The 27,813-nt window shown below is 46.5% G+C and overlaps 1 pseudogene; it reads left to right on the plus strand.

Annotated features, from left to right (window-relative positions):
- Window positions 1–5,811: 5,811 nt before the first annotated feature.
- LOC134809715 (core-binding factor subunit beta-like) lies at window positions 5,812–27,792 on the plus strand (annotated as a pseudogene).
- Window positions 27,793–27,813: the final 21 nt, after the last annotated feature.

Raw genomic sequence — 27,813 nt, forward strand, 5'->3', positions numbered from 1 at the left:
CTGTTGCTTGCCCAGGCTGGAGTGCAGTGGCGCGATCTCGGCTCACTGCAAGCTCCACCTCCCGGGTTCACGCCATTCTCCTGCCTCAGCCTCCTGAGTAGCTGGGACTACAGGCACCTGCCACTATGCCCAGCTAATTTTTTGCATTTTTAGTAGAGGCAGGGTTTCACTGTGTTAGCCAGGATGGTCTCCATCTCCTGACCTCATGATCCGCCCACCTCGGGCTCCCAAAGTGCTGGGATTACAGGCGTGAGCCACTGCACCCTGCCTGTATGTCCTAAATTTTCTACAAAAAAAGTACAAGTTTTAAATAACTTTAAAAAGTCTTAAGGGTGAGGGGAGAGACCCTCATATGAAGGCTTCACAGTAAACAAATTAGTGTAGAACTAAATCCTCCCAGAATCCAGGGGACTGCTATGTCCCAGGTGGGTTGACCATCTCCTTGGCACATAGCATGGAGCCAAATGAATAAATGGATGCTGTGGGGCAGTCATTCCATGGAGGACAATCAGAGGCCCGTGAACATATTTAAAGAAGAAGTATAGCCTGGACAACATAATGAGACCCCATCTCTAAAAAAAATTTTTTTTTTAATTAATTACCCAAGCATGGTGGCACCTGTAGTCCCAGCTACTTGCTACTCGCTACTCAGGAGGCTGAGGTGGGAGGATTGCTTGACCCCAGGAGGTCAAGGCTGCAGTAAGCCATGATTGCACCACTGCATTCCAGCCTGGGTGAAACAGGAAGACCCTGCTCCAAAAGAGAAAGAAAGAAGAAAGATGAGTTTTCCCAATAGAGAAACAGGAGGAAGTCATGGTATGGGCACGTGGGGAATGGAAACAGGCCAGTATGGCTGGATTGCAGGGTGCCATGGGGTGAAACGATGGGAGATAGTGTTGGAAAGTAGGGATTGGCAGGGGGCCATAAATGCTAGGCTGAGGGCCTTTGTCTTTCTGCCCCAAGTTTCTTCAATCTTGGGGGAGGGGTCTTAAGCAAAAGGGTGGTGTGGTTAGAGCTCACCCCAGCTCTCATCACATTATGTTATTATTATTACTACCATTATTATTGTTATTACCATTATTTTTATTCCCTAGCCCCTTAGTCTAGTCTGTTTCCCATCACTTGTCAGAAACTAGGAGAGCAGGGGAGGGGAAGGGGAGCAGTCCAAGGCAGCCCTCTAAGATCATCAGCCAGGCTTCCTGACCCCAGCTTGGCCCTCTTCCCACCACAGTAGGCTCAGTCCTGCCATCCCCAGGCACCCAGACAAACTCCTCCACCCCCAACTCCCATGACAAAGAGGCTCATTTGGAGCCCGGGCAAGATTTGCAAACGTCAAACTTATAATTACAAGGATGAAATCATCTGGTTCCTTTTAAGCAAACGGGTTTATTGATCCCAACACTAAAGAAATGCTATTCTGGGGAAACTTGCTCCTCTCTGCTTTCCTTTCCCTATGGGATGGCTGAGCTGGGGGAGGGTGGCTGGAGGGCTCAGAAGGGGGAGATGCCCCTGGGAGGGAGGGGAGATTCTCTGGGCCCAAGGGTGGATTTTACGGTATATAAATTATATCTCAAAAAGAAAAAACTTCTTTAGGGCCCAGGAAACTGCCACACTTGGGCAGATGACACCCTCATCCTGAATTAAGGCCCATTGCCTTCTAAAAACTAGAAGCTGAGTGGAGCCAGGGTTTTAGGCAATGTGCCAGCCACTAATTTTCCTTGTCTCCCACACCTCTCAAGTCTCATTTGTGGCTCCAGATCCTATTTCAGCTTCAAGATGGTACAATATTTTCTCAGTAACTGAAGGGAAACTATTTCCTTAGAAAAAATGCATCAGAGGCTCAGAGACTTCCTCTGTGAGGAGAGGCAAAGGTGGGTGGCTGCTGACACCAGACCTGGATAAAACCATCCTTTCTGCTGGGCCTGCAGAGGCAGGACATCTAGACTTTGACCTTCCAAGCCAAGAAGGGACAAACAGGCTCAGAGATAGGAATGCACAATCCTCAAGGGCAGACCCACATCCTGCCACAAGGCCCACAATAGAACCCCTTTCTTCAACCTGTGGGGACCCTTCTAGAACATGGTGGGGTGCTCCCAGAGGAATAACCCCAGACATAGCCTTCTATGAGTTTGCAGTTCGGTGAGGGCAGCAGGCAGGACTTTTGGTATCTCCACTAGGTCTCAGAGTAGAATGATTAAAATCACCACCCTGTGGTCACTTAGCCCCTGTGAATCTCTGTTGGCCCATCTGTAGAATAGGATCAATAATACTAAACTTACAGGGTTGTGGTGAAGAAGGAATGAAGATGATGTATCCCAATGCTTAGCTAGTTTCTTTAGAGTTGGGGGGGGGGGGTCTCACTCTGTTGCCTAGGATGGCCTCAAACTCCTGGCCTCAAGTGATCCTCCCACTTCCACTTCCCAAACTGCTGAGATTACAGGTGTGCACCACCATGCCCAGCCCCCATTTTGTTATTTCAAATGGATCAGGGTCTTGTCACTGTCCTTTTTTACTTTTACTTTTTTTTTTTTTTTTTTTTGAGGCAGAGTCTGGCTCTGTCACCCAGGCTGGAGTGCAGTGGTGCGATCTCGGCTCACTGAAACCTCTGCCTCCCGGGTTCATGTGATTCTCCTGTCTCAGCCTCCAGAGTGGCTGGGATTACAGGCGCATGCTGCCACGCACAGCTAATTTTTTGTATTTTAGTGGAGACGGGGTTTCACTGTGTTGCCCAGGCTGGTCTTGAGCTCCTGAGCTCAGGCAATCCACCTGCCTCGGCCTCCCAAAGTGCTAGGATTACAGACGTGAACCACCGCTCCTGGCCTTATTTACTTTTTCAAAGTCTGTTTCCTCATCTCTCAGGAGACAGAAGACCTGACTTAGAAGATTGTTGTGTGGGCCGGGCACAGTGGCTCACGCCTGTAATCCCAGCACTTTGGGAGGCCAAGGCGGGCAGATTGCCTGAGGTTGGGAGTTCGAGACTAGCCTGCCCTTCTCTACTAAAAATACAAAAATTAGCTGGGCGTGGTGGCAGGCGCCTGTAATCCCAGCTACTCAGGAAGCTGAGGCAGGAGAATCGGTTAAACCCGGGAGGCGGAGGTTGCAGTGAGCCGAGATTGCACCATTGCACTCCAGCCTGGGCAACAGAGTGAGACTCCGTCTCAAAAAAAAAAAAAAAAAGAAAGTGGTTGTGTGAATTAACTGTGATAAGGTGCATGAAGGCACCCTGAACAGAGCTTCACAGTTGCACTAGGCAAGTGAGGGTTCCTGCGCTCTCCTCAGCTTCATTGTGTATTATCTACTTACCCACCCAAGATCAGCTTTAGGAGCCTGCAGGAGCAGCCACCCACCTAGGAAGTTAGGGAGATACTCAGAGGAGGCCCTTGGTTGGCTTGAATCCTTACGAAAGGAAGATTCCAGATGACCAGACTTCAGATAATTCAGTCAGGTTTTGGGACGGTGGGGGCAGATGTTTCTTGGCACAGAAAAGACACCTCTAAGCTTCCATGAGTGGGCCTTAATAGAGCTGGATCTTAGCAAACCCCCTTAGCAAACACCCATAGCATGGTGTCTGGGCCAACCCATACCCAACTCAACAGCTGCCAAAGCTGTTAGGAGCACAGACTTAAGTGTACCTTACATGGGTGAAAATTTCCTTTATAAATTTCCTTTAATTCAGTTTTTTTAAATAAGTGAAAAAAAATTAACAACCAAAAAGGCATATAGAGGTCAGCCGAGGAGATGGCCTCCTTCAGCCTGTGGCTTATTTCCCGGTCATCCTGGCTGTTGGATGCCAGACTACGCCGGGTGTGGGTTACCCTGTGGCCTGGAGTTGCCCAAGGCTGTCTGTGGGGCTGCTGTTCTGGGTCTGCTTGGCAGGCTTTGCTGTCCCTTTCCCTTAGGACATCATTCCTCCCCTCCTTGAGGGTGACAATGAGAGCGCCCTGCCCTGCTCTGCACTCCCACCCCTCCAGGTCTAGCTCCCTTGATCCTGACCTTTTCCTTGCCTAAGCTCATGGCCATCAAGGCCATTCTAGAGATCTTTCAATTTTTATTTATTCCACATTTCCCATGGCAGAAACAATTATTGCTAGAGTCTTCGGCCAAGATCAACTTGGAGGTCTGTGAGCCCTCTTTGGACCCATTGTGGAGCAAGAGTGCTTCCTCATGGATTTTTTTCCCCCCGAGACGGAGTTATGCTCTTATTCCCCAGGCTGGGGTGCAATGGCACGATCTTGGCTCACCGCAACCTCTGCCTCCCAGGTTCAACCAATTCTCCTGCCTCAGCTTCCGAGTAGCTGTTTGAGACGGAGTCTTGCTCTGTGGCCCAGGCTGCAGTGCAGTGGCACCATCTCGGCTCACTACAACCTCCACCTCCCGGGTTCAAGCGATTCTCCTGCCTCAGCCTCCCGAGTAGCTGAGACTACAGGCGTGTGCCACCACACCCCGCTAATTTTTGTACTTTAATAGAGATGGGGTTTTGCCATGTTGACCAGGCCGGCCTCGAGCTCCTGATCTCAGGTGATAAGCCCGCCTCGGCCTCCCAAAGTGCTGGGATTAGGCCAGGCGCGGTGGCTCATGCCTGTAATCCCAGTACTTTGGGAGGCCGAGGCGGGCAGATCACCTGAGGTCAGGAGTTCGAGACCAGCCTGACCAACATGGCGAAACCCCGTCTCTACTAAAAATACAAAAAAATTAGCTGGGTGTGGTGGTGGGCGCCTGTAATTCCAAATACTCGGGAGACAGAGGCAGAAGAATCACTTGAACCCAGGAGGCGGAGGTTGCAGTGAGCCGAGATCGTGCCATTGCACTCCAGCCTGGGCGACAGAGCGAGGCTCTGTTTTAAAAAAAAAAAAAAAAAAAAAAAAAAAAAAAAAAAGGGCTGGGATTACAGGTGTGAGCTACAGTGCCCGGCCACAGGACTAACTTTGAATCAAACTCTGCCATAAATCCCATGTCAGACTTTCTCCAGTTTGGGCTAAACAACTTCCCTAGAATTTATGGATCTTATTTTTTGCAGCTGATTGCACATTGAGTAAGTATATGGACTGGCAATCGGTTACATTCTTAACTCAGCTTGTTCTTCTTTAGAAACTTAAATTTATTGGGCTCCCACTGTGTGCTAGACCCACATAAATGTTCTCACGCTAACACTGCAAACCTAGGAGTGTCTGCATTTTGGAAATAAGGAAACTGAGGTTTAGTGATCCAATTCTTATCTAAGGCCCCAGCCAGCAGGTAGTGTAGCTGAGTGGGATCCCATCTAAGACCCATATGACTCCAAAAGCCACGACCTTTCCACCATGACTCGGTTGGATTCTTTGGTCCGTTTCCACCTCAGTCTTCAACGTGCACAGCCTACACCCCTGCCGGTCGGTTTAGGGACGAAAAGTCCCCAAGGACTTAGGTTTCCTCGCGTTCAAGTGACAATCTGGGGTTACTCCGCGCACCTGGGGAACCCAGAAATTCCAGATGGCCGAGGAAGGGCGGAAGAAAAGGCCTGCGCTGGCTACTCCCGTCTGCTAAAGGCCAGGCGGATCCCCCAACGACAGCTCCACGCCGAGTGGCCGCGGGCGAGCAGGGGGAAAAGGGCCCTGGCGCGGAAGGAGCCCCGGGGCGCCACAGCCCGGCCGCTCCGCCAGCGGGCGGGTGGCGCATGCGCGGCGTGGGCCGCGGAGTTGTGAATGGTGCCTCTTGTTTGCCGGAGTTGGGGGCGGGCGGGCGCGCGAGGAGGGGTGGGGCCGGCGGGGGCGGGGTGGGCGGTGATAGGAAGTGGCGGCGGTGGCGGCGGCGGCCGGGGACGGCGAGCGCTGGGGCTGCGCGGGCGGCAGGCAACGGCTGAGGCGGCGGCGGCGGCGTGGGTTGGGCTCGAGCGGGCGGCGGCTCCTCAGACTGCCCGGAACGGGAGCCCACGTGGGCGGGCGCCTGAAACAAAGGGAAGCGGGCGTCCGGGCGCTGCGGGTGGGCGGTCAGTCGGTCAGCGCGGAGCCAGCCAGCGGGTGCCCGTGCAAGCCCCGAGCGCGGCCGGCCGGCGCGGCCTCAGGGCGGGAAGATGCCGCGTGTCGTGCCCGACCAGAGAAGCAAGTTCGAGAACGAGGAGTTTTTTTAGGAAGCTGAGCCGCGAGTGTGAGGTGAGGCGGGCGGGCGGCTAGGAGGCCGCAGCGCGCCCCGAGTGGGCCCGGGCGGAGAAAAGTTTGGGCGGCACGGTCCCCGGGAGTCCCAGTCGGTGCGCCCGCGGAGGGGCAATCTCGCCGGGGCGGTCATCGCCCGCAGCCTCTGCTTGCCCTTATCGGCGCCGCGCTGGGAGGGCGGGCGCGCGGGCGGCGCCGCGGATTTGGCTCCTAATTTCGGGCCGTCTTGCCTTGCAGATTAAGTACACGGGCTTCAGGGACCGGCCCCACGAGGAACCCCGGGCGCGCTTCCAGAACGCCTGCCGCGACGGCCGCTCGGAAATCGTAAGTCGGCTGGCCCGGGGCGCGCGCGGGTCACTTGTTGCGCGGGGCCGCGGCGGCCCAGGCCGGTTCCGGACGGCGGCGCGGCAGGAACTGAGTGGGCGCCGTCTCACTTCCTACTCGGGATTCAAAATGCGAAACCAGATGCCGCGGGCCGGTGCTCGTGGGGAGACGCTTTTCCTGGGGCTCGCCGCGGTGGCGCGTGTCGGCCAACGGAGCACCGCGAGTGGAGCTCGAACCCGAGCCAGACTAAACAAGCGAAGGGCATTGTTTAGGCTGCGACACCGAAGAAGGGTTCAGGGTATTTGTAGCAAGCAAACCCCCATTCGGAAAAAGAAGTGGAGCTTCATTCAAGGTCGGCGATAAGTTTGTTTCTTAGAAGGTAGATCTGTCGGTAATTCTCTGTGTCAAGCGGTCTCACTACCAGATCGCCGAGTAGAAATCTTTCCTCCAGTTATTTATTCTAATAGAGAGGGGAGGGGGGAAAAAGGCCCTAAAAATGTCATTTTCTTAGAATGTTAAGCTTCAGGAGAATCAGAAAGAAACCATTATCCCCATGTCCTGAGTAGGGCTGCCGTTCCTAAAAACTGCACAGATGGGCAAAACCCACGGTTGATCTCGAGGTCCTTGTTTTAGGAGGCAGATTTAGTGCATCTTCACCATACCTTGGGTTGAAAAAAAAATCCAAGGGTCCTAGTTCCTCTCATCTTTTTGGTTTGCCTTGTTGGAGGTGCTGATGAGGAGGGAGTGGTAGGAAGAAACCAAGAAAAGAGGTTGATTATTACTATTTTTTTGAGGTAGAGTCTTGCTCTGTTGCCCAGGCTGGAGTATAGTGGCTCGATCTCGGCTCACTGTAACCTTCGCCTCCTGGGTTCAAGAGATTTTTCTGCCTCAGCCTCCTGAGTAGCTAGGATTACAGGTGCCTGCCACCACGCCCGGCTAATTTTTGCATTTTTAGTAGAGACGGGGTTTCACCTTGTTGGCCAAGCTGGCCTCCTGACCTCAAGTGATCCGCCCTCGTCGACCTCCCAGAGTGCTGGGATTACAGGCGTGAGCCACTGCGTCCGGCCTGATTATTTTTCAAAAAGTTGAAGCACTGTCTAATGGAATGCTGTTACTCTCTGCTCGGTGACTTGGACTCACTGCATTGTTAGAGGCTTGAAGCTAGGTGCGATTTGAATTTGGGTTAACAGTAGGAAGACATTGGAAATTTACTTCTCCCACCCCCTTTATAAAACCAGTTTATTTTTATTCAGATATAATTCATATGCCATAAAATTCTCCCTTTACATCACTGAACTCAAATTTATTTTTAAAGAATATTTTGATATTTTAAGTGAAGGCTTTTTAGAGTTGTAATAGTGAGAAGATACTGGTTAAATTTATCAGGAGCTCCTGAATATTTGGTCATTAGTGCATGTTATGAAAGAGAGTCTCAAGCTTTTAGCCCACTTGCAAATTTCTTGAGTAATTGTAGTATTTATATGATTGAAGTGCATAAGACATACTTTTAGGTTTTGGCACTGAGTGGTATAAGAAAAGAATTCATTAGCTGGTGCGATGATTGTGTCATCCTTTGCCTGGGTTACCTTTTGCAAAGGGAAGGTGGTACACCTGACGATAGAATTTCCTGGAGGTGAAGGATGCAAGTATAAAAGATAAGTTACAAAGTACTTGTACTCTCACTGTTTGCTTTTTTGTTTTGAGACGGAGTCTCGCTGTTACCCAGGCTGGAAGCACAGCAGCATGATCTTGGCTCGCTGCAACCTTCGCCTCCCGGGTTAAAGCGATTCTCCTGCCTCAGCCTCCTGAGTAGCTGGGATTACAGGCACATACCACCACGCCCGGCTAATTGTTTTGTATTTTTAGTAGAGACAGGGTTTCACCATGTTGGCCAGGCTGGTTTTGAACTCCTGACCTTAAGTAATCCTCCCACCTCGGCCTTCCAAAGTGCTGGGATTACAGGTGTGAGCCACCGCGTCTGGTCTTGTTTTTTTTTTTTTTTTTTTTTTTTTTTAAGAGAGAGGTCTTGCTGTGTGGCCTTGCAGTGGCTGTTCACAGGCACAATCATGAGGCACTACAGCCTCAAACTTCTGGGCTCAAGCGATCCTCTTGCCTCAGCCTCCCAATAGCTGGGACTACAGGCTCGGCATCACCATACGCAGCCCCATGTGTTGTATTATCATCACTATCTTTGAAAGCTGAATTTTTTTGGAAATTTGGTGAATCATAGCTAGTAGGGTGTTTTCTGTCATCTCAGACTTTGCTGAATGGAATTATGAATTCAACCCATAGGATATCTGAAATGCTGTAATATTATAGTAGTATTATAGGTGGTTAGTGTTTGTCATGAATTTATTTCCAGGATGAATTAAACATTCTAGACCTTCCCCGCTTCCAAATAATCTGATCCTCACCTGAGCCCGGGAGGTCGAGGCTGCAGTTAGCCATGATCGTACCACTGCACTCCAGCCTGGGTGACAGAGTGAGACCCTGTCTCCAAAAATAAAACAAGTATCTGATCCGACACATTTTACAAGTTTTAAATTTCTGAGAAGTATTAAAGGTTAAAGAAGGTAGATTGAATGCTGTGTGAGGTTTGCACTTAAGACGGCTCATGTCTTATTTTGTTAAATAATGTAACTATTGGTATTTGGAGAGGAATTTCACATTTCCTAGTTTTCTCTCTTTCTAGTTTCCCTCCTTTAATTCAGTGTTAACCCACATTTAATTACAGGATCCTTAGCTCCTAGAGGGTAGAGACCTCATTAATTTTGTATAAACCCCTCTGGATACAGCTATTTTTCACAATACCTTTTATATCAGAGGTACTTAATTATTTGAATTTAGAGGCTGCTTAATTTAATGCCTGAAATTTATCTTATGACTTATGAACAGGCTGGGTTTCTTCCTATTTGGCTGTGGAAAAAGGCATTATTTTGCCTGTTTTGACAGCAGCCATAAATGGCAAGGATATCCATAGTTCTCAAAACTATTCCCAACCTTTCTCCTGCCCTGTTGTCCTCTTCTTATTTGGAACATCTCCTTGATGTATCAGTGAGGTTAATGAAGAATTCATTTTGCTGTTGCCCAGGCTGGAGTGCAGTGGCATGATCTTAGCTCAGTGCAACCTCCGCCCCCCAGGTTCAAGTGATTGTCTTGACCCAGCCTCCTGAGTAGCTGGGATTACAGGCGTATACCACCACGCCCAGCTAATTTTTGTATTTTTAGTAGAGACGGAGTTTCACCATGTTTGCCAGGCTGGTCTCAAACTCCTGACCTCAGGTGATCCACCGACCTTGGCCTCCCAAAGTGCTGGGATTACAGGCGTGAGCCACCACTCCCAGCCTCATTTTGCATTTAGATGTGAAATAATTTAAAGGCTGTGTTGATCATCTCTCTTTAACTATAAAACTCAATCAGCCTCCTTATTTTATGCCAATTGAGTTTTTAACTGTAAAACCCAATCAGCATTAAATAAAAGTGAACACAGGTCGAAGAATCTGTAGTAGAATCTGATTTATTCTTTTTTGAGACTGGATCTTACTCTGTCACTCTGGCTGGAGTGCAGTGGTGCCATCTCGGTTCACTGCAACCTCCACCTCCTGCTTCAGCCTCCTGACTTGCTGGGTTTACAGGCGCCTGCCACCACGCCTGGCTGGTTTTTGTATTTTTAGTAGAGATGGGTTTCACCATGTTGGCCAGGCTGGTCTCCAACTCCTGGCCTCAAGTGATGTGCCCGCCTCAGTGAGCCACTGCACCCGGCCTTGATTTATTCTTATCAATTCTTTTTTTTTTTTTTTTTTTTGAGACGGAGTCTTGTTCTGTCGCCCAGGCTGGAGTGCAGTGGCACGATCTCGGCTCACTGCAAGCTCTGCCTCCTGGGTTCACGCCATTCTCCCGCCTCAGCCTCCCGAGTAACTGGGACTACAGTCGCCTGCCACCACGCCTGGCTAATTTTGTTTTTGTATTTTTAGTAGAGACAGAGTTTCACCGTTGTTTTTTTTTTTTTTTTTTTTTTTTTTTCCGAGACGGCGTCTTGCACTGTTGGCTAGGCTGGAGAGCAATGGCACGATCTTGGCTCTCGGCTCACTGCAACCTCTGCCTCCTGGGTTCACACGATTCTCCTGCCTCAGCCTCCCGAGTAGCTAGGATTACAGGCGCACACCACCACACCCGGCTAATTTTTTGTATTTTAGTAGAGATGGGGTTTCACTATATTGGCCAGACTGGTGTTAAACTTCTGACCTCGTGATCTGCCTGTGTTGGCCTCCCAAAGTGCTGGGATTACAGGCTTAAGCCACTGCACCCGGCCTATTCTTACCAATTCTTATGTAGTTAAGAATGTTGGAGACGTCTTCAACACTAATAATCAAATAAAGAAAAAATATTTATAAGAAGTATGGTTACTCTGTGGTGAGAAGAGTAAAAACCAATACATATTTCTAATTCTAAAGATTGGTAAAAAGTATGTTGGATTGGCACAAGGTGTGCTATTTTATAATTTGTGAAACCTATAAAGCATAAGACAACCTGGAAATCTTAAATATAGGCGTCATACTAGTGTAGCATTTTAATGTTTTCATTTTGTTTATTTTTATCTTTATTTTCCTATGACGATGTTGACACCATATTAATATTTTGGAACAGACTTTTTCCAACTCTTACCTATATGTAGGTATTTCATTAAAAGAATTCCATGGTCACATAAGTTTGGAAAATGTTATTCTAGAATGATCTGTGTTTACCACTTCTGTCTCAGAGAGGGATCTTTATGAGATAATGGACATATGGTGATGAAGCAGGAAATCTCTTCTGAGGTTGGCATCAAGACAGGAGATGAGGTAATACGATCTGCAGAGTGTCTTAGCACAGAACTGATTTGGGGTACACTGGAGGTGGAAGGATTTGCTACTAGGTGAATACTGAAGAAACAAGCCACAGGGATTTTGACACGGGGCAGTCGTTCATGGGCTGTGTCTTTTCTGCCACCACTCTGCTCTGAGAATTTCATTATCTGAAGCTGAAAAAGTTGGCTTTCTTGTTGAGCTTAAAGTTATTTATCATATTATTCAGCAGACACTTTCATAGCATTTACTTGGTACTGTTTTAAGCACTTTACAAATAATTAATTTGTGAGGAAACTGAGTTATGCTTCAGGTCATACAGCCTGGGCAGTTTCCCTCCCAGAAACTTTTTTTTTTTTAACTAGTGTTGGGGGGTTTTTTGTTAAGATTTATGCTCATAGTACACGGGAAGTTTTTTTTGTTTTTTGTTTTTGTGATGGAGTCTCGCCTTGTTGTCCAGGCTGGAGCACAGTGGTGCAATCTTGGCTGACTGCATGCAACCTCTGCCTCCCAGGTTCAGGTGATTCTCCTGCCTCATCCTCCCAAGTAGCTGGGATTACAGGCGTCTGCCACCATGCCCAGCTAATTTTTTGTATTTTTAGTAGAGACAGGGTTTCACCATGTTGGCCAGGCTGGTCTTGTACTCCTGACCTCAGATGGTCCACCTGCCTCGCCTCCCAAAGGGCTGGGATTACGAGTGTGAACCACTGCTCCTTGCCTGAAAGATTTTTTAAAATGATGTTGTAATATTGATGTTAGCTCAGTTTCTATGGATATAAAACATTTACCACATGAAAATGGTACCCCAGTTGATTAGGGAAATGCCATCAAAGAGGTTTAGAGGTTTAGCATTTAGGTTGACAAGTGTACCGACAGTGCCAGTAATAGAAATAGGAAGTATAATTTTTACCTCTAAAGAATCTAAGCTGTTAACCATCAGGGGAACTATTGGATAGCTAACTTGGTTGATGGCTTTAAACAAATTGCCCCAAATGTGAACCTCTTGATTTGAGATGAAGACTCTATGCATGGAAACCAATTATGCTTCAGAACTGAATTAGTAGAATAAACCAAACAAAAAACTTTTTCTGGTTTCAGCAAAGAAGAGTTTACATTTAGATGATGAAAAATGTATTTTTTCAAAAATGGTTTTACTTCTTTTTTTCTTAATTTCCTTTGGGAAAGGGGTAATGTCTTTGTTTTTTGCATGAGGGAAATATAGAGGTAACTTGCTCAAGGCCTACATAAAATGACACTTTATTGAAGTGGTTTTAGATTGTTGCATCTGTTGAGCTCTAACATCCAAATCTTTTATAAATATTAGATGAATACTTTTCTCTTTGTTGTAGTCAGACCAAGTTCTCCTAAAGTCAAATGTGAGAAAAGACATATTTTTAAAAATCATCTAGGGTTTTAGAGAGTACTGTCACATCCCATGCCGATGTATGGTTTATCAGAGGAGAGACAATTCCAAGTGCATTTTTTATGTACTGCCTGCTATGCAGTGTTTCAGCAAGGGAAATCAAGGAAAATTAAAGTGTCTCATTTATACAATTTTAAATTGTGGTGTTCTTTAAAATTCAAAATCTTTAGATTTTCAGTGATTTTTACATTTAAAAATAGAAATTTTTACATTTAAAAATAGAAGTTTTTAAATGCAAAGATGGATGGTGGCTTCTGGTTAGACATTAGCAGTGTGAGATCCTAACGTCAGCAAAAAATGACCTGAAAGAAAGTATTGATTCCATGTCTGATTTTATATTTAAGCAGCCAATGGCAAATGTCCTCAAAATGGAATCAGATGTTTGTAACTTAATACTTAAGAAAAATGATGAGTGCATGTTTTTTTTACTTTTAAGTATTCTCTGTGCTGCCTGGCTTAAGACATAAACTGATGTAAAAATAAATGACTGCTTGCATAATTTATGTAATGTCCTGCTCCTGATCCTGTTTGTATTGATTTTTCTAAAAGGCTTTTGTGGCCACAGGAACCAATCTGTCTCTCCAGTTTTTTCTGGCCAGCTGGCAGGGAGAACAGCGACAAACACCTAGCCGAGAGTATGTCGACTTAGAAAGAGAAGCAGGCAAGGTAGGAAACATTTCTTTGCAATTGAAAATACTGTGGGTTGTTTTGTTAGAGATTATCTGGTAATTTACATTTTAATAAAGATCACAGATCTGATTATACCAGCATATGCTCAGATTTGTTTTCATTCCATGTTATAAGGATGTAATATAATTTTTCTTTTTTTGATGGCGTTTCGCTCTTGTTGCCCAAGCTGGAGTGCAGTGGTGTGATGTTGGTTCACTGCAATCTCCGCCTTCCAGTTTCAAGTGATTCTCCTGCCTCAGCCTCCTGAGTAGCTGGGATTACAGGTACCCGCCACCACATCTGGCTAATTTTTGTATTTTTAGTAGAGATGGGGTTTCACCATGTTGGCCAGGCTGGTCTCGAACTCCTGACCTTGTGATCCGCCCACCTCTGCCTCCCAAAGTGTTGGGATTACAGGCGTGAGCCACTGTGCCCAGCCAATATAATTTTTTAAAACAACTGTTAAACTTTTGTATCACTCCATTCCTAATTTCATGTACATAATATTTGTCATAGAACATTCTAACCCTTAAGGAAAGTAACAGAACACTTTGTTTAAAAGTTTGAGGAGATATATTTTGTTTACAAAAATATATGTAAGTATAGTGCTATAAAAATAAAACTAAGAGGAAAACGGAAAAAAAAAAAAGATTGCAGCAATTCACTCACATCTTCAGGCTCCACTTGTAATTCTAGTTTTCTTGCTATCTTCACCACAACTGTGGCTACTTCCTCTGCTAAGGTCTTGAACCCCTCAAAGTCATTTATGAGGGTTGGAATCAACTTCTTCCAGACTCCTATTAATGCTATTTTTACCTCCTTTGGTGAATCATGAATGTTCTTAGTGGCATCTGTCATAGTGAATCCTTTCCAGAAGGTTTCGAATTGACTTTGCCCAGATCCATCAAAGGAATCATGACCTATGGCAGTAACAGCCTTATGAAATACATTTCTCAAATAGTAAGACTTGAAAGTCAAAATGATGCCTCAATCCATGGACTACAGAATAGATGTTGTGTTGGCAGGCATGAGACCAGCATGCGTTTCCCTGTGCATCTCCATTAGAGCTCTTTAGTCACCAGGTACATTGTCAAAAAGCTGAAGTATTTGAAATGAATCTTTTTTTCGGAGCTGTAGGTCTCAACAGTGGGATTAAAATACTAAGTAACCCATGCGGTAAACAGCTCTGATATCATCCAAGTGTTGTTGTTCCATTTATAGAGCACGGGTAGTATAGATTTAGCATAATTCTTAAGAGGTGCCCTAGGATTTATGGAATAGCAAATGAGCATTGTCTTGTAACAAGAAAGTCAGCCTGTCCTTTAAATATTTTTCTGTTTCTTGATATGAGGTCTCACTCCATTACCCAGGCTGGATTGCAGTGGCATGATCTTGGCCCACTCCATACTTGACCTCCTTGGCCCCACAATCCTCCCACCTCAGCCTCCTGAGTAGCTGGGACTAGTAGCATGCACCACCATACATGGCTTATTTTTATTTATTTATTTATTTTTTGTTAGAGACAGGGTTTCACCATGTTGCCCAGGCTGGTCTGAAGCTCCTAAGCTTAAGCCATTCCCCTACTTCAGCCTCACAGAGTGCTGGGATTACAGGCGTTATCCACCCTGTCTGGCCTCTAAATTCGTGTTATGGAGACTCATTTTCATGGTTAAAATGTCCTGAATTGACTGTGGCCTGTTGGGAGGTGGGATGGAGGAAACTACTTATGGAAAATGAAGAAACGGAAGCACACCAGAAGCAAGAAAGTGTCATCGATTTTTACATCAAGGACTCCATGATAAAGAGAAAGAACAGGTGGCCTGTTATCAAGGCTGACCATTGGACTGTGGACTGCACCTGCATCTACCAGGTTCTTCTGGATAGTCCCAGTTTTAAATTTTTGACCTGACATTCATGAACACAGTGCTACTGGTCAGACCTTTGTCCGGGTTTAAGCTTCAGAACATAATGTCTTCATGCAGTGGGAGGCCTGATTATGGTTATGATTCTGCCCTGGGACATCTGTCCCTTCTGACCTGGAGGTAAACTTGGCATCTACTACTTACCTCTACACTTGAACAGCCAAGGATGGGCTGAGCACAGAGGCTCACATCTGTAACTCCAGCACTTTGGGAGGCCAAGGCAGGAGGATCGCTTAAGGCCAGGAGTTCAAGTCCAGCCTGGGCAATATAGTGAGACCTCGTCTCTGTAAAAACAAACAAACAAAAGCGAGGATGGGTGGGTGACATGGAGCAGTTCAACATGGGAAACCATTAATCTGAGAGCTAGAAGGACCCTTAGACCAACCCCCCATTAACAGATGAGACTCTGCCCTGAGATTATAGCCTAAGGTAATGCATTGAGCTTTTCTAGAGATTCAAAAATAATCAATCCTAAAACCCCCAAGCATATTGCTACTGTTTGCTATTGAATAATGTTTTCTAGTCTGGGTGTGGTGGCTCCTGCCTGTAATCCCAATGCTTTGGAAGGTTGAGGCAAGTGGATCACCTGAGGTCAGGAGTTCAAGACCAGCTTGGCCAACATGGTGAATCCCCGTCTCTACAAAAATACAAAAAATTAGCAGGCCATCGTGGTGCGCGCCGGTAATCCCAGCTGCTTCGGAGGCTGAGGCAGGAGAATCCTTTGAACCTGGGAGGCAGAGGTTGCAGTGAGCCGAGATCACACCATCGCACTCCAGCCTGGGCTACAAGAGTCAAATTCCATCTCAAAAATAATAATGATAATAATGTTTTCTACAAGCAAGGAGTTACTTTGTACTGTGAACTGGTGTGAAGGTATCCACCATGTGTAAGCTTTTGGATTGATGACAGTTATTTCTAATTTTAAAGATAGCAACCCAACAGAAAATTGGGAAAAGGCATTAATAGGGATTTCACAAAAGAGAAAGCCTGCAAAACATAAAAATTTTCTCAACCTCATTAGTAATCAGGGAAATGCACAAGATACTACACATCTATTCTCTCCACAAATATTAAGAAGTTTGACAATACAAAATGTATTAGTCCATATTCACACTGCTGATAAAGACATACCCGAGACAAGGAAGAAAAAGAGGCTTAATTGCATTAAGGGCTCCACAGGGCTGAGGAGGCCTCAGAGTTATGGCAGTGGATGAACAGCACTTCTTACATGGCAGTGGCAAGAGAATATGAGAAGGCGGCAAAAGAAGCAAAAGACGAAACCACTGATAAACCCATCAGATCTTGTGAGACTTATTCACTATCACAAGAATAGCATGGGAAAGACCAGCCATAAAGATTCAACTACCTCCCCCTGGTTCCCTCCCCGAACACGTGGGAATCCTGAGCAATACAATTCAAGTTGAGATGTGGGTAGGGACATAGTCAAACCATATTATTCTGCTCCTGGCCCCTCCAAATATCATGTCCTCACACTTCAAAACTGATCATGCCTTCCCAACAGTCCCCCAAAGTCTTAACTCATTTCAGTATTAACCCAAATGTCCACTGTCCAAAGTCTCATCTGAGACAAGGCAAGTCTCTTCTGCCCATGACCCTGTAAAATCCAAATCAAGCTAGTTACCTCCTAGATACAATGGGGGTACAGGTAATTAAGTAAATACAGCTGTTCCAAATGGGAGAAATTTGCCAAAACAAAGGGGTTACAGGCCCCATGCAAGTCCAAAATCCAGCAAGGTAGTCAAATTTTAAAGCTCCAAAATGATCTCCTTTGACTCCATGTTTCACATCAAGGTCATGCTGATGCAAGAGGTGGGGTCCCACAGCCTTGAGTAGTTCTGCCCCTGTGGCTTTGCAGGGTATAGCCCACCTCCTGGCTGTTTTCATGGGCTGATGTTGAGTGTCCGCAGCTTTTCCAGGCTCATGGTGCAAGCTGTCAGTGATTCTACCATTCTGGGGTCTGGAGGAGAGTGGCCCTCTCCTCACAGCTCCAATAGGAAGTGCCCCAGTAGGGACTCTGTATAGGGGCTCTGACCCCACATTTCTCTTCTGCACAGCCCTAGCAGAGTTTCTCCATCAGAGCACCACCCCTGCAGCAAACTTCTGCTTGGACGTCCAGGTGTTTTCAAACACCCTCTGAAATCTAGGGGAGGTTTCCAAACCTCAATTCTTGACTTCTATGCATGTGCACGCTGAACACAACATGGAAGCTGCCAAGGCTTGGTGCTTGCACTCTCAGAGCCATGGCCTGAGTTCTATGTTGTCCCCTTTCAGCCATGGCTGGAGGAGCTGAAACGCAGAGAAACAAGGCCCTAGACTACACACAGCACAGTGAACCTGGCCCAGCACAGAAATCCATTTTATCCTCCTAGTACCCTGGCTTGTGATGGGAGGGGCTGCTGTGATGACCTGTGACATGTCCTGTAGACATATTCCCCATTGTTTTTGGGATTAACATTCAGCTTCTTGTTACTTATGCAAATTTCTGCGGACAGCTTGAATTTATCCTCAGAAAATGGGATTTTCTTCCCTATCACATTGTCAGGCTGCAAATTTTCCAAAACTGTATGCTCTGCTTCCTTTATAAAACCGAAGGCCTTTAACATCACCCAAGTCACCTCTTGAATGCTTTACTGCTTAGAAATTTCTTCCAGCAGATACCCTAAATTATCACTCTCAAGTTCAAAGTTCTACAAATCTCTAGGACAGGGGCAAAATGCTGCCATTGTCTTCGCTAAAACATGAGGATTACCTTTGCTCCAATTCACAACAAGTTCCTCATCTCCATCTGAGACCATCTTGGCCTGGACCTTATTGTTCAAAACACTATCAGCACTTTTGTCAAAGTCATTCAGCAAGTCTCTAGGAGGTTCCAAATTTTCCCACATTTTCCAGTGTTCTTCTGAGCCCTCCAAACTGTTCCAACCTCTGCCTGTTACCAAGTTTCAAAGTCGCTTGCACATTTTTGGGTGTCTTTTCAGGAGCACCCCTCTCCACTGGTATCAGTTTACTGTATTAGTCTGTTTTCACACTGCTGATAAAGACATACCCAAGTCTGAGAAGAAAAAGAGGTGTAAAGAAAAAGAACTGTAATTGGATTTACAGTCCCACATGGTGGGGCCTGAGGCCTCAGAGTCATGGCAGGAGGTAAAAGGCACTTCTTACATGGCAGCAGCAAGAGAAAATGAGGAGGAAGCCAAAGCAGAAACTCCTGATAAACCCATCAGATCTCATGAGACTTATTCACTATCATGAGAACAGCACAGGAAAGACTGGCCTCCGTGATTCAATTACCTCACCCTGGGTCCCTCCGACAACATATGGGAATTCTAGGAGATAGAATTCAAGCTGGGATTTGGGTGTGGACACAGCCAAACCATATCACCACATGTGGAGAGACTGCGGATCAACAAGATCATTTCAAACTAATACAAGAGGTGAGAGTTTAAATTAGAACAACCACTTTGGAAAGCAATTTGGATTATCTTATAAATTTGAGCATTCTCATATGTTATGGCAAAGTAATTCCTCTACCATAGGCCCTGGAGAAACTCTTGCCCATATGTACCAGAAGTAGTTAAAAAAAAAAATGCTCATGTAATGCCATTCATAATAGCAAAAATCTGGAAATAAGCCAAATGTTCATTAATTAGAGAATGGGTAAATTAATAGGAGAATGGGTAAATAAATTATACCCTTAAAAACTAAATAACATGTCATTTAGGGTAATCATGTATGCAATAAAACAATGTGTTTTTTTTAAAGGAAGAGAATCCTAAACATAAATTCAGGGTAGTAGTTACCCTCGGGCTGAAGGGTGAAAATCAGGAAAAAGGACAGAGGAGGAGCAGATGTTAGGGTCAGAACCCTAGTTCTTTGGTTGCGTTGTAAGTTCACAGGTGATTACCATATTGTTCAAATACATTTACACAGAGGCCCAGGCACAGACAAGGGTGAAATAGGAGCCAAGGTGTGCTATGAGCCAAGGATTATGATTAATCCAATTTTGTGCACTTTTAGCCATTTGAAAAACAGAAAAGCGAAACAACAAAATAATTTTTAAGAAATTGAATATAGGGTGCTATGCTCTGAATGTGTCCCGCTAAAATTAATCACCAATGTCATAGGATTAGGAAGTAGGGCTTCTAGGTAGTGATTCAGTCATGAAGGGAGAGTCTTCACAAATGGGTGTAGGATCCTTACACAAGGACTGGAGGGAGTGGGCTTCCCCTGTTTTGCCCTTCCGCCTTCTGCCATGTGAGGACACAGTGCATCTCCTCCTGAAGACACAGTGCACAAGGTACCATCTTGAATGCAGAGACCAGGCCCTCACCAGACACCAATCCTGCTGGCACCTTGATATTGGACTTCTAGCCTATGGAACTGTGAGAAATACATTTCTGTTCTTCAGAAATTACCCAGCCTAGTGTATTTTCTTATATAGTAGCACAAACTCATTAAGGCACAATGCCTCTTATCATTTTCTTCTACACTTTTCTTTGTTGCCTCTTTAGCACTGGGTCATTTTATATTTGATCCTTCATAATATCTCTTACTTTCGGTTTTTCACATTTCTGTTCCAAGTGTATTCTTAGATACATATTTTCCACTATTAGCCTCAGGGGTTGCCTGGGAGTGTGTGTTTCTGTGCCACCGCTGTAGGACTGTGTGTGTGTGTGTGTGTCTCCCATTCTCTCTTCTCTCTCTGTCTCACCCTTTGTGTGTGTGTGTCTCCCATTCTCTCTTCTCTCTCTGTCTCACCCTTTGTGTGTTTCTTTCCCTGTCTCTGTCAGTCTGTGTGTGTGTGTTTCTGTGTGTATGCCCGTGTGCGTGTGTGTCTTTGGACGAATGTGCTCTGTTCGCCAAAATGGGATTTTTTGCATGTCGGCCAGTCTTTGGTGAGCCTCTTTCTGCGTCTCTGCCTCAGTCCTGTGGCTGGTTGTCCATCGTTTTCAGGGCGGTTCCACTTTGGGTTTGTGTAGTCCTCGATCACGTGAGGAGATGCGTCGGTCCCGGAGCAATCGAAGTCTCATCCCCATCCTGAGCGGCCTCTTTTCTAGGATCAAGAGGACCACACTCCAGCCCAGGACAAAACCCCACAGCAGCTCATTGTCCAGCAGGAGAGGAGCAGATCCACCTCCAAGAAGATGGTTGTACCCCTGCACGGCTCTTCTCTGAGCAATGAAGCCACACCACGATACAGTTCTGAAGAGGAAGCCGGGAATGGGAGACGGCAACAATCCCTGTCCCTGGAATGCTGGCCTCTCTGGACAAGTCACCCGTTTTGCACCCCTCCCCTTATGCCGGTGGCGGTGGCAAGGTTCTGTAACCTGCCTGGGCTCTGGCCTGTGCTCTGTCCTCCCCTTGCTCTGTCTCCCCTGTTTCTGAGGGGCCTTGTTGCCTCTTGGTCTGGCTGAATAACTTCTACGAAGATCGCTTCCCAGTCCATCAGGGAGACACTTTCTGGAGATCCGCGACATGACTCTTTCTCTCTCCAAACCTGTTTCTGCTGGATTGGGCAGGTCTGATAAGCCTGGAACACTTGGCTTCCGTGCGTGTCTCAGACAAGGAAGCTTCTTTGGTCTCCTTGTTTCACCTCATCAGTGGGTGGATTGCATAGAATGAGCACTAGGTGATCATGACTGTCCTTGTCTTCTAGGACAGGTGGTGTCCCATTTCCTTTGCACGTCCTGTCTTACAAATGAGGGATATCCTCTCCTCTGCTCATAGGTGGACTAATTCCCTGAATCTTTTGGCTGTAACGAATGTCAGGAAACCAAAGTAACTGGGCTGGGCCTGGGGATGGGGTTGGGGCTGGGTGCAGGGAAGGTTGTGTCAGGGCTACCTGGGCGGTGGAGGTTTCGGGGTGGGGTGAATGTTGCAGAAACCTCTGTGCTCCTCTGGCAGGCATTTCAAAATGTGGCTTGGACTGAGGCACAAGCCCCGTCCAGGTTCCCAGGTCTTCTTTGGGTTTCCTTGGCGCTCAGGGAAAGGCCACTTGTTCCCCCTTTCCACTGGGCACATGCCTGGACACCATTGTTGGTTTTGCCATCACCCCATATGCCTCCGGTGACACACATTCACCTCATCTTCTGTGGGATACGCCAGTGCCACGCGTGATCGCATTGTCTCCACCTCGGCTTCACACCGTCCCTGTTTGCACCTGTCCTGGAAAGCGGTGTCCGCTTGCTGGAGCCCCAGGGCTTTTAGAAGCGGGGCACACCCTGCTCTTTCAAAGGAGGAGGGAGGCAGAAGGCTCACGCATCAGTGAACTTTCAGCTGACACCACGCCTTGAGGGCCATGGGATCATTCTGTGCTGCAGCGAGGACCTGCCTGCCTCACCAGATGTGCTGAGCCCATCCTTTCTAACCTGGAGGAGTCCAAACTAGGATCTGAAGAGTCCTGAGAACCCAGCAGGCGCCCCGAAGACCCCCCTCCATCGGTGGAAGTCGGCTCAAGGAGGTCCTGAAGACTGGACTTCTGAGGGTTTGGCCCTGGGACAGGATACTCAAGGACTCCTCTCCCACCCCGCCCCAAACTGGACCTCAGCCCCCACGCCACAGCCCCCACTTTCTCCCCAGAGCTGAGGGATAGACCGAGAATTGCGACTAGAAATTCGATCGATTGGTATGAGGGATCACGTGGCCAGGGGCTGGCCAATGACCAGGCCGCCCGGGATGAGCTAATAATGTAAGCAATTTGTAACTTTCAGTAGCTCTCTAGGCCTGGGTACCAGAGGGAGGGAGGTGGGCAGAGGAGGGGAGGTGGGCACCCCCAGTCTTTCCATCCTCCTCATTCGTCTAGGGGCACCCGAGTCCCCTATTCCTTATTTCTCCTATCAATCAGGCACTGGCAGGGTCCTTTGCTACTCCTGTTGGCTGCCGCGGCTCCAAAGCGGGGTAAGCTGGTCCTCTACCCCTCAAACTCTTCACAACCCTCACCCGGTTTACTAGCACCTGCAAACCACAGCCTCCCTTCCTGTCCCATTAGTGAATTTAAATCGGATTTTGTTTTTCCTCTTAGTTGAAAGAAAAAAAGTCTTTTTGTATTCTTTTGTGTAACCTATCTCGGATTTGGAGAAAATTTTAATTGAAATTCATACACTTATATTGGGGGGGGGGGGTGAGTGGTACTTTCCTCCTTTTCAATAAATTTCTATACTTGCTACTTTATGGAGAGTTTACTTTTCTTTGGGGATGAGTTACACCTTATGTTTTCACATGTGTTACTTCTTTAATGATAAGTTCAACTCCTTCCTCCATTCCATCCTCCAATTTTGCTATTTATAAATATCACCTAATGGATTTAGAGTTTATTCATTTTTCTCCTCCCTTACTAGTTTTTCAGCTGTTACAGAATCACCACTATTTATTTTTCTCTGTATGTGGATGAGGTTTTGTGTTGATTCCTCTTTTCGTTTTGTAAATGAATTTATTGTTTGGGAAACTCTTGGGGGGGGGGGTGTAAAAAAGGCCTTTTGATTAATTCCAACCTCTCCTCTTCTGAAGAACAATTTGCTTGAAATATTTTGTGTATTTTCCTCATTTTTATTATGTTTAAATTTGAGGTATTTTACCTTCTTTAAAACCTGACCTCTTTTTAAAATTTAACCTTTTGCATGTTAAACCATTTTTAAGGTTTTTATTTTATAAACTGCAATGGTTAGTAGATTTACTTGCCTTTCCCTGACCTCCTTCATGCTCCTGCCTCCTCCATCTCAAAACTCCCATCCCCAGCTTCCACAATTCTCAGCTTCCAATGGACTCATCCTCCCCTCTCCTCCCAGCCAAGGAGGGATGCCTGGGAAGTAGACAGTGTCCTTCTTGGGTCAGAACCTATGCTCTGGTTCTAGTTCAGGACACCTCCAGTCTGACCTCCAAGCCGGCAAAACGAGTGAGAGCAGAATTTCTGTTCAACTTTTTCATTTGGGACTAAGTTCTTTCCACTTGGCTGTATTCTGGAGAACTCTGATACATGAAATTGAATTTTAAGTTCTCATTTTTTCCCTAAATTCTAAGAAAAGTGAAGGCAGATTGTTTTTCTTCCTTAAATGTAAGCTGTTAGCTTAGGGGTCAGCCCTTTGGGTCTTTTACCTCCTGGGGGAGACTTCTCAGAGAGACACACAGTGTTGATTCTTCCCTTTAGTTTTGGGTAAGGCAGAAGGGGCAGGGATTGGGGAAGCCCATATTGATCTCTGGCTCTAGCTCTGAACAAAGAAGGGTAGAGATCTGGCCTGGGGACTTGTCCCTTTGGTCAGTAAGGTTTGGCTTAGGAGAGGGTTTGAAGTAAATCCCAGCTCTGAGGAAATTCTTTTTAGCATTACTGTGAAAATATTAAAATGGTGTGACATGGCTTCAAACTATTCAGATTCCTTGAAGTAACAAAAATAAACTTACAAGAGTAATTTGTGTTTCCCAAAGATCCGCCTCCAGTGACTGTCTATTTCTCTCAGGGAAACAGAACCCAACTGGGCAGAAGTACAACTGTCGCCCCTCCCCTTTCAGTTCCCCAGTCACATTGACATTCTGGGCACATTTGGCCCAGCCCCTGTCCCTGCGTCTCCCAAGTATGAATCTAAATTACTATTAATAAGGGGCCGCTCCAAGTTAACTGGCATTAAAAGAATTCATTTCAATTTGTTAATATTAAATGAATGCTCTGCACTTTAGCTCCCGTCTTCACTCTGGATTCCCAGATGAGTGATGGGAAGAGGGGGCAGGGAAGTAGAATGAGGATTTTATTTCTGGCTCTCCAGCTTAGCCACTGTGGTGCCTCCCCTGGGGGTGTGCGATCAGGCACAGTGGGGGCCTGCTTGGGGAAAGTCTGATGGTCTTTTTTGGTGAAATTCATCTGTTTCAGCAGGAGTTGTGGGGGAGGGTGGGTGGGGATCAGAGGGAGAGAGACAGAATGGTTTGGGGGACCTTGTGGGGAGCAGAGGGACTAGGGAGAAAGTGGGAAGGGAAAGGGACAGAGGTCAACAGTTTTGGAGAACAAGGGTTGTAGGCTGTGGGGGGTAAAGCCGATTTGTGAAGAACTGGTGATAGGAACTAAACAACCCACCTAGAAGGGGAGGGGCTTTGAGCAGGGGTGGGGAGGTGGGATTTGAGGCAAAACAGCTAGGAGTTCTGAAACTATTAATATCTAGCTGTGTGACTCAGGGCAAGTTGCTTAACTTTTCTCTCTGCCTTAGTTTCTTGACCTGTAAAACAGGGATACTAATAATAGAACTTATCTCAGGGGGTTATTTGGAATTAGAAGAAATACATGCCATGTGTTTTCCACAGTGCTTGGCACATAGAAACTGCCAGTAAGTGTTAGCTCTTTTTATGGCAGAGTGGTTAACAGGATGGATTCTGGAGCTAGACGGCCTGGTTTTGAATCTCGGTCATGCCTTATGTGAGTTGTATGACCTAGGCAAGTTACTTAACCCCTTGTGCTTTAGTTTCCTTGTCTGTAAAACGGGGTTAATAGTACCTAGCTCAAAGGCTGCTGTCAGGATTAAACGAGTTATAGTACGAAGAGCCTGGAACAATGCCTATCCCATAGGAAACACTGTGTAAGCTTTAGTTGTCATTGATATTGTTGCTCTTCTGATCTAGGAAGGTTGAAAATAGAGGCACAGGTGAGCTACTACTTACAGGCTAAGATTGGAATCAGATCAACTCTTTCACTCCTATCCCTGAAGCTAGTCCTGCAACTGGGGCTGCATATGAGGGCTTGGGGAGAGATCCTATGACCCTGGAAGCTGGGATATCCAAGTCCTTCCTCTGCTCTAGATCTTGGGTTGGTGGTCCCTCCAAGACCCATAGACTCGAAGTCACTTCTTTTTCCCTGTGCAGGGTTGGAGTGGGGCTGGTAATGGGAGAATTACTTTCTTGGTCTAAGAACTCCCTTTAGTAGAGAGTTAGTCCTGGGAGTGTGAGTTGGGGGAGGTTGGGTAGAGCAGAGGAGATTAAATATCCTTTATGTACCAGCCCACACACACTTGACCTCACCAGAGGGTTGGGAAGACAGAGATTCAAAGAGGGGAAGTGATCTGACAAAGTCCTAAAGCTAGAACTTGGCAGAGTTGGCATCTGAACTCTGATCTGCTTGATGACAAACTTAAAGTCCTTCCATTGCTGCATGGTTTTTGAAGGGAGAGATGGGACACATGTAAACTTGGGCCAGGACCATGGGGTAGATGGAAGATGGGCGAAGATAGAGTATTGGAGTGAGAAGGGGCCAAGCAGGAATTTTTCAATCATGGAAGATTTCCTGAGAAAAGAGATTCCAGATCAGGGTTCAGGTGGTAGGGGAATGAGGATAGGAAGTAAAGAAGAGGGAGGGAGCCATGCATTGACAAGGAAGGAGAAGAAAAAAGAATTTATGCAAAGGCTGGGTCAGAGTAATGGACATGAATTCAATTTGCCTTGGGTTTGCCTTACCATTTATTGAAGGCATACTATGTACTAGGTACATACATGATCACATTTGATGTTCACAACAGCCCTGACAAGTGGGTTTCTTATCCCGATTTCCAAAAGAGTTCATTGAAGTTCTGAGAGCTTAATCCCCACTTTAGGTTACACAGTAGTAGCTGGATTTCCTGGCATCAGAACCCTCACCTAGGCTGCCTCTGAGCATGGCTTCTGTGTCCCGGTCTCAATTTCCATGACTGTTTCAGGTCCTCCTGTTCCCCCGCATTTGTAGTCACTCTTGGTGACTGGGAACAAAGGGCTAGAGCGTGAGCTGAAACTGAGACAGGGAGTGGCAGGCAGGCAGTGGGGACAGAAACTTTTCTCACATCCACCCATGTGAAGAAGATGGACAGAAGGGTGGTCTTTCTGGAGGGAGGCTTCCAAGCCACTTTCCCAAGACAGCTGATCTTGGGATGAATGGCAGGGACCTGATTGGGTAGGGGATGGGTGGTCACATTGTTTCCTGAGCTGTAGAGTTTATTTCCCTTCCTTTAGGAAGAGAAGAGGAAGAGGACAGCTCAGGTGTGGGTTTGAGCCCTGGATTAAGACTGCCCATTGTCCACTAAAATCTCTTACTTCCTTGCTGCACGAGGGTGGAGGGACACCCAGCTGGACACTCCATTTCCCAGCTGCTCTTGTTGCCAGGTGTAGACACAGGGGAATGTGAGATGAGCATGTCCTCAAAGCCTGACGGCATTGAGTAAATTCTCCTTTGTGTTCTCTCTTTCATGAGCTGGGCATATGTGCCTGAGACAGGTTTGACAAGGCAACTGAAAAGATATCCCTAAGAGAAGACAAAGCAAAGGTAGAAAGGAACACACGTCCCTGACTGACTAGGAGGAACAGAGCTGCCTGCTCTCTGGAACCGCTTCCTCCCAGACTAAGTGAGAAATAAACTTCTGTTTTCTATATGCTACTGTGTTTTGGGGCCTTTGTGTTATAGCAGTTTTGCTGTCATCCTTTCTAATTCACCTTCTCAGACCAGATATTTCAAATTAAAAAGATTATATCAGGCCAGGTGCGATGGCTCGCGCCTGTAATCCCAGCACTGTGTGGGGCTGAGGCAGGCGGATCACTTGAGGCCAGGAGTTTGAGACCAGTCTGGCCAACATGGTAAAATCCCATCTCTACTAAAAAATACAAAAATTAGCTGGACACAGTGGCACACTCCTGTAATCCCAGCTACTTGGGAGGCTGAGATAGGAGAATTGCTTGAACCCCGGAGGCGGAGGTTGCAGTGAACTGACATCATGCCACTGTGCACCAGTCTGGGCTACAAAATGAGATTCTGTCTCAAAATAAAAAACTGATTACATCAGATCACGGAATAACTATAATAATATTTATTGGGCCAGATAGTATGCGAAGGACTCTATGCACATTATTTAGTGTAATCTATGTGACAATCCTCTGAGATATGTGTTACTATTATTCCAATTTAAACACGAGGAAACAGGTTCAAGGAAGGTAAGTTATGTGCTGAGGGACACACAGGAGGGGGTGGAGCTGGATTTCAAGCCCACTGGGTGTGCAGAACTGAGCCTCTTCACCATGGGGGCAAATCCCTCCTGAGGACAGGGCTGGAAAAGCCATGGAGATCATCTTGTGCTTGGACAAGCCTCTCGCCATTCACCACAGGGCCCTGAGACTCCCATTCCTACCTTCAAGAAGCTCAGCAGGCTCGTGTTCATGTTGGGTCACTACATACAGTTTTATTTGAAGGAAGGACCCCAGAGTTAAACTCATTTGAAAACCCCTGATAAATTCAGTCCCCTCTCTCTCTTTACAGGTGAGGCCCGGAGAGAAGACATGACTTGCTTAAGGTCACACACTTACTTTCTCTATCAATCTTTGTAAATCTAGGATGAGTTCTCTTCCCACTGTATCAGGCTGCCTCAACAAACAGGGAAGTACAAAAATAGCCAAATCCAGGAAGGAGGGCAGTGGCCTGTGTCTCCTCCAATAATTTCATGGGACAGCCAAGCCTATTTCCTTAATTTCCCTTGTGCCTCTCCTGTCAGATA

The sequence above is a fragment of the Pan troglodytes genome, chromosome 23, assembly GCF_028858775.2.
Source record: "Pan troglodytes isolate AG18354 chromosome 23, NHGRI_mPanTro3-v2.0_pri, whole genome shotgun sequence".
Lineage (NCBI taxonomy): Eukaryota > Metazoa > Chordata > Mammalia > Primates > Hominidae > Pan > Pan troglodytes.